At 38.1% G+C, this 8,064-nt stretch overlaps 1 pseudogene; it reads right to left on the bottom strand.

Moving 5' to 3' along the window:
- Positions 1-293: 293 nt before the first annotated feature.
- LOC101572443 lies at positions 294-1,235 on the bottom strand (annotated as a pseudogene).
- Positions 1,236-8,064: the final 6,829 nt, after the last annotated feature.

The raw sequence follows: 8,064 nt of genomic DNA, 5'->3' as shown, positions 1-8,064 counted from the left end.
GATTGGTCTTCAAAGTATGTCCAGATTGCACATGGCCCCGAAATCACCTGGAAAGGTCGGGGCACTTCGCCACCTGGAGGCTTGCTCATTCCTACAGGCTCTGCCACTGAACAGACTTTCAGAAGATGGGTGGCAATGGGTGGACTCTCTAGGCAAAAAACTGTTGGGTACCTTTATAGACACAGGCCTAAGCCAACAGCACTTCTGCAGCCAGAACCCGCCTTAAGACCCAGTGTTTCCGTTGCTGCCTTTGAAGTCTGCCTGAGATAGGGATCCTCTTCTACTGCTCCACTTTAGGCTAGAGAAGTGACAAAACTGAGCTGAGTGAGATACAAGTTACAGGGGTGAGCTTCTTTTTGGAAAGAACTGGAGCTAGAGCGGCTCCTGTGGCAGCAGCGGCCAGGAGAACAGGACCGCCTGCGTACAGAGGATCTGCGTCTTGGGGAGTGTGACTTTCCCATCCGTGGGGGTGACCTGCGCCACATGGGAGGCAGCATTCTCCTGGTAGTTCTGAATCGCTGGGGTGGCTGCCTGGGCCAGGGAGCCAGCACAACAGTAGCAGTGATCTCCTGACCATCAATTTGTCCTCCATCAATGTGCTTCAGTGCTTTCTCAGCTTTGTCTGGATTCTCAAACTGCACATATGCATGGCCTTCGGATAGATGAGCATGCATCCTTTCTATAGGCATCTCAGTCATTTTAATCTTCCCCTCATAGGTGGACAATATCTCCATGATGTGGTCCTTGGTCGCATTCCTGGTAAGCCTCCCGTATGCACATTGATGGGTTTAGGGGAAGGGCTTCGCCTTTTCCTCTCATCTCCATCTCTTTCAGGTGGTTTGGATTTGGAGTGGGAGCGCCGCCTGTTGTCATGTCTGCGCGGAAAAGGACTTGGAGAGCCAGAGCAGCTGCTGCAACTTGAGCTTCGAGATGTACTGGAGCTTCCAGAGCGGCTGGATGCCAAGAGGAACTGGGGCCACTGCTCGAGCCTGCGCTGGTACTACAGCCTGAGCTAGAAATGGAGCGGGCCCGAGAGCTGGGGCTGCTGCTTCCCACTGGAAGTGCTGCGCTCTTCCGCGTCTCATCCTGTCGCGGTCCTTCTCACGAGACTCCTTGGCGGCCCCTTTGTCTTCAGAGCCATCTTTGGACTTTTCATCAGAGCATTACTTTCATTTGGTAGGAGGAGCCCTAGTGCTGGACTCTTTATTATTTTCTTTGATTCCTGATAAATCCATTTTCCCCTTCTGAGGTATTCAAAGCAGGAATGCCGGCCTCACTTTTCTGAAATCTCACTTCTAACGTGAGTCTGAGAACCGATCCCTGATCCATTGCAACTTACCCCAAAGAGCAGCACCTTCCCGCCGCAGCTTCCTCCTCCTCCCGCTCTCCTCCAGAGATTTTTAATTTTTTATCTACTTTTCTCCTCAGCTAAAACTCTGAAATAATTATAATTATTATACTATATGTTATGGTATCAGTGATGTAATATAAACATAGTATAGACATCTGGTATACTTGTAGTATAAATATGCATTGAGGTTGAATTTGTTCTGAAAGCAGGTTCTGCATCTGCTATCCCACTGAAATTGCTATAGAAATATTGTCAGCAATCTTTACAGAAGTATGCACAATGTATTTCAAATCTTATCTTTGTGGACATTTCTCCCGCATTGGATACTGGCAATGACCTTTTCCTGGAAAATCAAAAAATTCTCTTTCCTTTGTTTCTATGATGAATTTCTTGGTTTTGTCCTTTCTAAATTGCCTGTCAACTTGTTAATGTTTCGTTGCCGTTGGTGTTCCCCTATTCTCAGTTTATACAAACTTCTAAATGGTTTTGGCCTCACTATTCCTTTGCTTAACACAGGACCTCTCTTCTCAATTCTGTATTCATGAAATACCTCTTGTAATATATTCTGGATTTCGGTCTTAATTTCTTTGGCACAAAGGTGTTCCTTCTCCACTTTCTCCTGTCTTACTGAACTGTAATTCAGTGCCTGTGCTCTCCCATGAGATAATGATGCTGATACATTTTCCTTCGTTGATTTTTTCCATTTCTTTGTCCAATTTCAATGTCCAATGTATTTACCATGGAGGAGCCTCTCAAATAAGCTTGTTCCCTTTAATTCCCACTTCTGTTTCCCAGGGGAGGTCCTCATCACTCCAGGAGTTGACAACTGCAATGGCCTTGCCCTTTGTCCACTTCCTTCCCTATATCTGTCTTCACAATATCATAGAAATCATTTTAGGCTGCTTGTCTTTACATCTCTTCTTCTACTACAGAAATTCTCACAAGTTGAAGAAAAGGAAACAAAGACCCAGAGTCACTGAGGAACTTGCCTCAAATCACAGAACAAATCAGAAGTTCCTCATGTCCTGCTCCTGAAAGGATGCCTGTGACCTTTGCAGCCATAAAAGATTTGCTGGCAAGTGTTCCATGTGCTCACACTTCTCTGATTTGAGCAAGGCCTTCTTCCTGCTGGTACATTCATGCCACAGATCCTCACCCCTCCACTTCAGTGCACTCAACGTGCCTCTCCAGGGTCATCCTTTCTAAATATCCTCTAATAGCATCATGATGGTGCAGGTGCACTTTTTTCTTTTTGTGCTGTTTCTTCTTAGTTCAGCGCCATGTAAGTTCCTCATGACTTTAGCATTTATCCCATTTCTACTGCAATCCTTTGCTTATTTTCTATGATGCTAAACTTTAACTTCCTAAATATTGTATGTTCCTAAACTTTGTTCTCTTCACCATTGGACATGGTGTCTAGAATTTTTTAGGGCTTAAGCTCTGGATTTATGTAGCTATTAATTTCAATATAACTGAAAGCCAGAGAAAATCATTGATTTTTCTTCTTCAGGAAATGAAAATTTGGACCCACATAATTACTCAGGTAGATTCTGTGACACTGTGTTTATAATTTCTGTGTATTTATGTGAAGTGCTATTCATATTTTTGGAATGTGAATCTATTCTAGGCCCTGAAATATGGTACACTGGGCTAAGATTTTGTTTCTTTAGGATATAAATGTATTGATTGCAATTTTATGGTGATCTATGTTCACAGGAGGAAAAGCAGGCAAAAGTATAATACATACTTTGATAACTGTGTCTTATTATTGCATATATTAAGTTGTCAGTTGGAAAATCAGCTTATGAGTCTAGCCAATTAAGTGAGTCTACAACTGATGTTAAGGAGGAATGGATCAAACAGAGCACCTGGAATTAGTAATTTTACTGTGTTAACTCATTGGCCATGAACTCATTTATTTGGTCAATTTAATCAAAATCATTTATGTATACAGACCTTATGGGATTACTACATTTTATATAATCATTGATAACCTTGAAAGACACAAAAACTATTTAATTTTTAAGGAAGCATTTACAGAGAAAATCACATAGATTTTCATTTCAATTCCTGTCACAGATACCTTGGATCAGAAAAGAGAGATGAAAAAACTTTAGGCTATGTTAATAACTCAAATTATTTGTTTTGACTGAAGCTCCCTTGTTATTGATGTATGTAGTACATTCAAATATAGAGGTCTAAAAATTAAACTTTATAAACAATCCATCTGCAGTTTTTCCCAATCTGGGTGGCAGATTCTTAAGCCTGATGGAAAGGTGAGATCCAATACTTCCAGATATAAATATATAAAAAATAGCATAGTAACTTAAAGCATATGAAGATTGAATCCATAATATATAATGGGAGCAATAGAACATATATTTATTGATTTATGAAAGCATTTCACTAAATCCAAATAGGTTTTAGGAAATATTACATCGCTGTATGAATAGTGCATAGTAAAATGCATTTACAATAAAAAAAATGAGACTAGTAGTAAATAACAGCAAAAAAGCAAAAGAGAAGAAGGAAAATGTTGTAGACATTAATTCTTGACAATGTGACCCCATATCCTTACAAAAGAAAACAAATTTAGTTCTAAGAGTTCTCAGGAGTGGCAGACAAAATAAAGTCAAGTTACAACATACACAGTATAGAAACATTTGTAAGGAAGGATAATTCCTTCAGTGAATGATGACTTTTTTTTTCTTTAAGGTTTTCTAGAGAGGATAACACACTTCATAATCAACAACATACTTGAGCAAATGCAGTGTGGCATATTATAGAACTGTTTTTAATGTGCTATTCAATATAGTTTGATAGCCTCATTCCATAGTCAAAATCAGTAGAAACACTTCAGAGGAAGTATCAATTTCATGTGCTCTCTCCATGAGATAGCTTTCTATGTCTCACTTCACAAAATGATAGGTTTTAAAATAAAGACCACATGATAAAATTCACTCACAACTCAGGCAAATGAGGGAAATTAGGGTAAGACACGCAGCAGTAAGATATCTGTGCAGCCATGTCCACACCACAAAGATTTAAATTCAATTTTTAAAACAACAAACTACATAAACACAAAAAACCCAGATTCAGAAATAGAAACTAGATTTGCTAAGTAATTTGCAAATTCTGTTTTTGAAAACTAAGATGCCTGGGTATGTTATGTGCACTATAGAATTTCTCATAAACATTGTTCACGCAAGCCAATGTTTGAGTTATTTAGAATTAATAAAATCAAGATTTTATTTCTTGCCAATTTCTGAAGCCTAGGTGTTGGGTAGGATCAGTGAAACAGGGCCTTACATGCTATCAAATACATTGACAAGGGAGAAAGTAACAGTCTCCTGCAAAAATTGAGAAGAAAACTATTTAAGAATCTGAACAGGGGGATTTCTGGTTCAACTGCTAAAACTTTCCTTGGAATTTAATTTGGGGCCTTTTTTAAAAATGTATTTGGTTGTTACAGGGTCTCACCACTCAGCTCTGACTCATAGTGACCCTCCTGTTTTCAGACTCCCCGCACTGGGATTACAGGCATGGGCCACCACGCCCAGAATCTGTGGCCAGCTCAATGTCCGTGAAGATGGGGCTGGCGCGACATGTGGTGCAGGGGATCAAACCCGGCTCCTCTGCTTGCCTAAGCAAGTGCTTAGTCCACTGAGTTATCTTACCAGCCTAATTTGGTGCCTTTGAAGCATAATAAAAAAATACCCTATAATGAAAAGAAAAGAAAACAAAACAAAACAATGTAGTCATAATAGACAATAATAAAAGGAATCCCTGTTGAATTAGAAATCAGATAACTTGGAAAACAGAATATAGATGGATTTGAAGCTATTAAAATTCAGTGAAAATTTACAATGTCATAGTAATAAAAATAAAAGCATACACAGAGGATGTAAATTTGCGTAAGTCCAAGTCCCAAGTCTGTTTCCTTCTCATTGTGTGTCAATGAATACGTTAGAAAACTTTTCTACCTGTGAAGTTATAGTGCAGTTAGGAGCTACTTACTGGTTCCCTGTGATGACCAAGGGCAAGTGCTCTCCAACTGCTAATCAATGTATTATTTGTATCATTAGAAATATTGTCCTAAAATGTAAAGCATACACTGCTATAATTTCAAATATCAACTGGGCAACTCTAGTCAAAATGGAATATTGTTATCTGGGTTTTTGCCCACACAATAGGTTGAGTAGAAAAAAAATGATGAATTGTTATGCTGATTTTAGGTATTCATGAGTGTGTACTGACACAAAAAGGGGGATTTTAAAGTAACAGGGCTTAGCTGGATTGGACGATAAGAACATCACTCCCATGTGGAACATTCTAGTGCATCTTTATCCAATCGTCATCTCTACATGGCATCTTCTTGTCACTACTTTAGCCCAAATTTTGTTCAAAGTACAGTACAAAGCTGCTGCACTTGCAAAGATTAGGCTTGGATTTGCTATAGTACTCTGCTGCCTTATTCTGTTGGTCTAAACAAGTCACTAGCTCATTTCAGATTTAAACGGGAAGAGTATCAACCAGGCTTTGTGAAGGAGGTAAAGGCATGCACACTCCCCAAAGAAGGGAATTAACAGTGGCTCTCTTTGGAAACTCTCAATCACAAGTTTGCAAGATGAATCACATGTAAATATGCATAATTTAGATAGCTTTTCAATAACTTCTTTGCTAGTGTAACTCCTAAAACATTTTAAAAATAAACCCAAAGTCAAAAACAGCATTGAGATATTTCTGAGTACATATTATTTACTTATAGGACTTAGCAACATACTGAATTACAAAGATGAATTATCAATTAAGATATCATAAATACTTTAATTATGAGCATGATTTTATAATAACAATAAAAATCCATTCCCCAAATATGCGGTAGAAATCAACATATTAGGATGAGAAACAACTCTATTTCCCCTAATTCCCCTGCCATACACTTTTAAGTTAGTGGCTAAATATTTAAAGGATTTAGAATAAAAATAAACTAAAGCACAAAACAAATTCATACAAATGTGGATAATTTCCATAATCAGTAAAGCACAATAAAAAGGAGAAAGGAAAAAATAAAGGATCATGGGACGGGAGTAAGGAAAAGAAGGAGAAGGCCGAGGAGGGAAAATGAGAAAAAAGAAATTAGGACGGAAGAAAAACATATGTTTTCATCTTTTCACTAAGAAAGATATACAAAAATTATTAGAGAAGTGTTTGTATCAACTATGAATCTGGTAGACAAATTTCTAGGATTCCCATGTTTTGACAGAGATAATTTTATCTAAGGATTTTAGTGTAGTGACCAAAGGTGACAAACTCCTTCTGAATTTTCTAGGTAATCTGGCTTTGAAACACATTGTCTTTCCACTTGTCCAGGGAGGGAAAGAGAAAATTTGGGTCATATCTGAATTGTTTTATATAGCCTCTTATCCGTACTCTCAGTCTCCTTTATGCAGGGTTAGTATTTTTAATTATAGTCATTTTTAGCTTTTCTAAGTATCCTTTTTTAAGATACATTTTTATTAAGAAGGAATGGTACTGGAGTGCTAATACCTAGCCATTTCTTTATATAATTCAGAATTTTGGGTTTATATTTTCTCCAGTGGACATGTACTCCCTGGGAGTTTAACATTCTCTTAAAGAAAAAAAATTCTTTTGCTCATTGTATTGATAGAAGTGTTTTAACAAATCTTCGCCAGAGAAGACCAGTTCTTGCTTAGGAATATCATACAGTTTCCTATAAAATTTATTAAATTTTCTGCAACATAACAGATAATAACCATTACCCACCTTTGGTTCAATGTAGTACAAGCTATATTTATTCCTAATAACTTGCATGTTCCAGGAGGGTGAGGAATTTTGGCACTTGTTTTTACCTACTTGGAAATATTTTTGTATTTTTATTACTCTCTAAGGGTGTGGGGAACCAGATGTAGGGTTAAAGGATAAATTAGACTGATTTCCCTTATGAAGAGGCAATTTCATTTCTTTGTGCTCCCTATACACTATGTCACCTGCTCCTAAATTACTTTTTCAGCTCTCTTTAACTTAAGGAAATAAACAATGATAGTGGCTACTTATGTTGTTGAAAACCATTTAATTCAATCTTCCATTCTCCTATCTACCCTTTTAACTCTTACACTGTGTCATATAGAAAGCAATGAAACAAAATAGACTCACTTGACTGTTAATTTACAGTGCAATGAGAGGATAGAAATGAAGCTCCTGCTCCAGGGATGTCATTTTAAACTAAAATAATTGCACATGTACTTTGCGTGCAGCTTAGCCTCTCAGATCAATTCTAAAGAGCACAGATTTCCATAAGAATGTTTGTTCAGAGAGCTTCAAGTTTTGGTAGTTACTCTATTTAAAATAAGTTACAAGTTATTTTTGAAAAAAATACAAAAACAAAAACAACTTTGTAGGAAAAATTTAAAGTAACAGCTCACAAGATAACCAAAACTCGTATATATTTTCTACAGGGTCTCACTACGCAACTCTGACCCATAATGATTCTTCTGTTTTAAGCCTCCCCAGTGCTGGGATTACAGGCATGCACCCCCACGTCCAGTCTCACTTCCAAGCTCAGCGTGCCTCAGGGCGGGGCCAGCATGGCACATGGTGTCGGGGATTGAATCCCGGTCCCTGTGCTTGCCTAAGCAGGTGCTTCGTCTGCAGAGCTATCTCGCCATTCTTTCTCATGTTTATTTTTCATA

This window comes from Octodon degus, unplaced genomic scaffold (assembly GCF_000260255.1).
Source record: "Octodon degus isolate 3935 unplaced genomic scaffold, OctDeg1.0 scaffold00099, whole genome shotgun sequence".
Classification (NCBI taxonomy): Eukaryota; Metazoa; Chordata; class Mammalia; order Rodentia; family Octodontidae; genus Octodon; species Octodon degus.
This window is presented reverse-complemented; position numbering and strand designations above follow the sequence as displayed.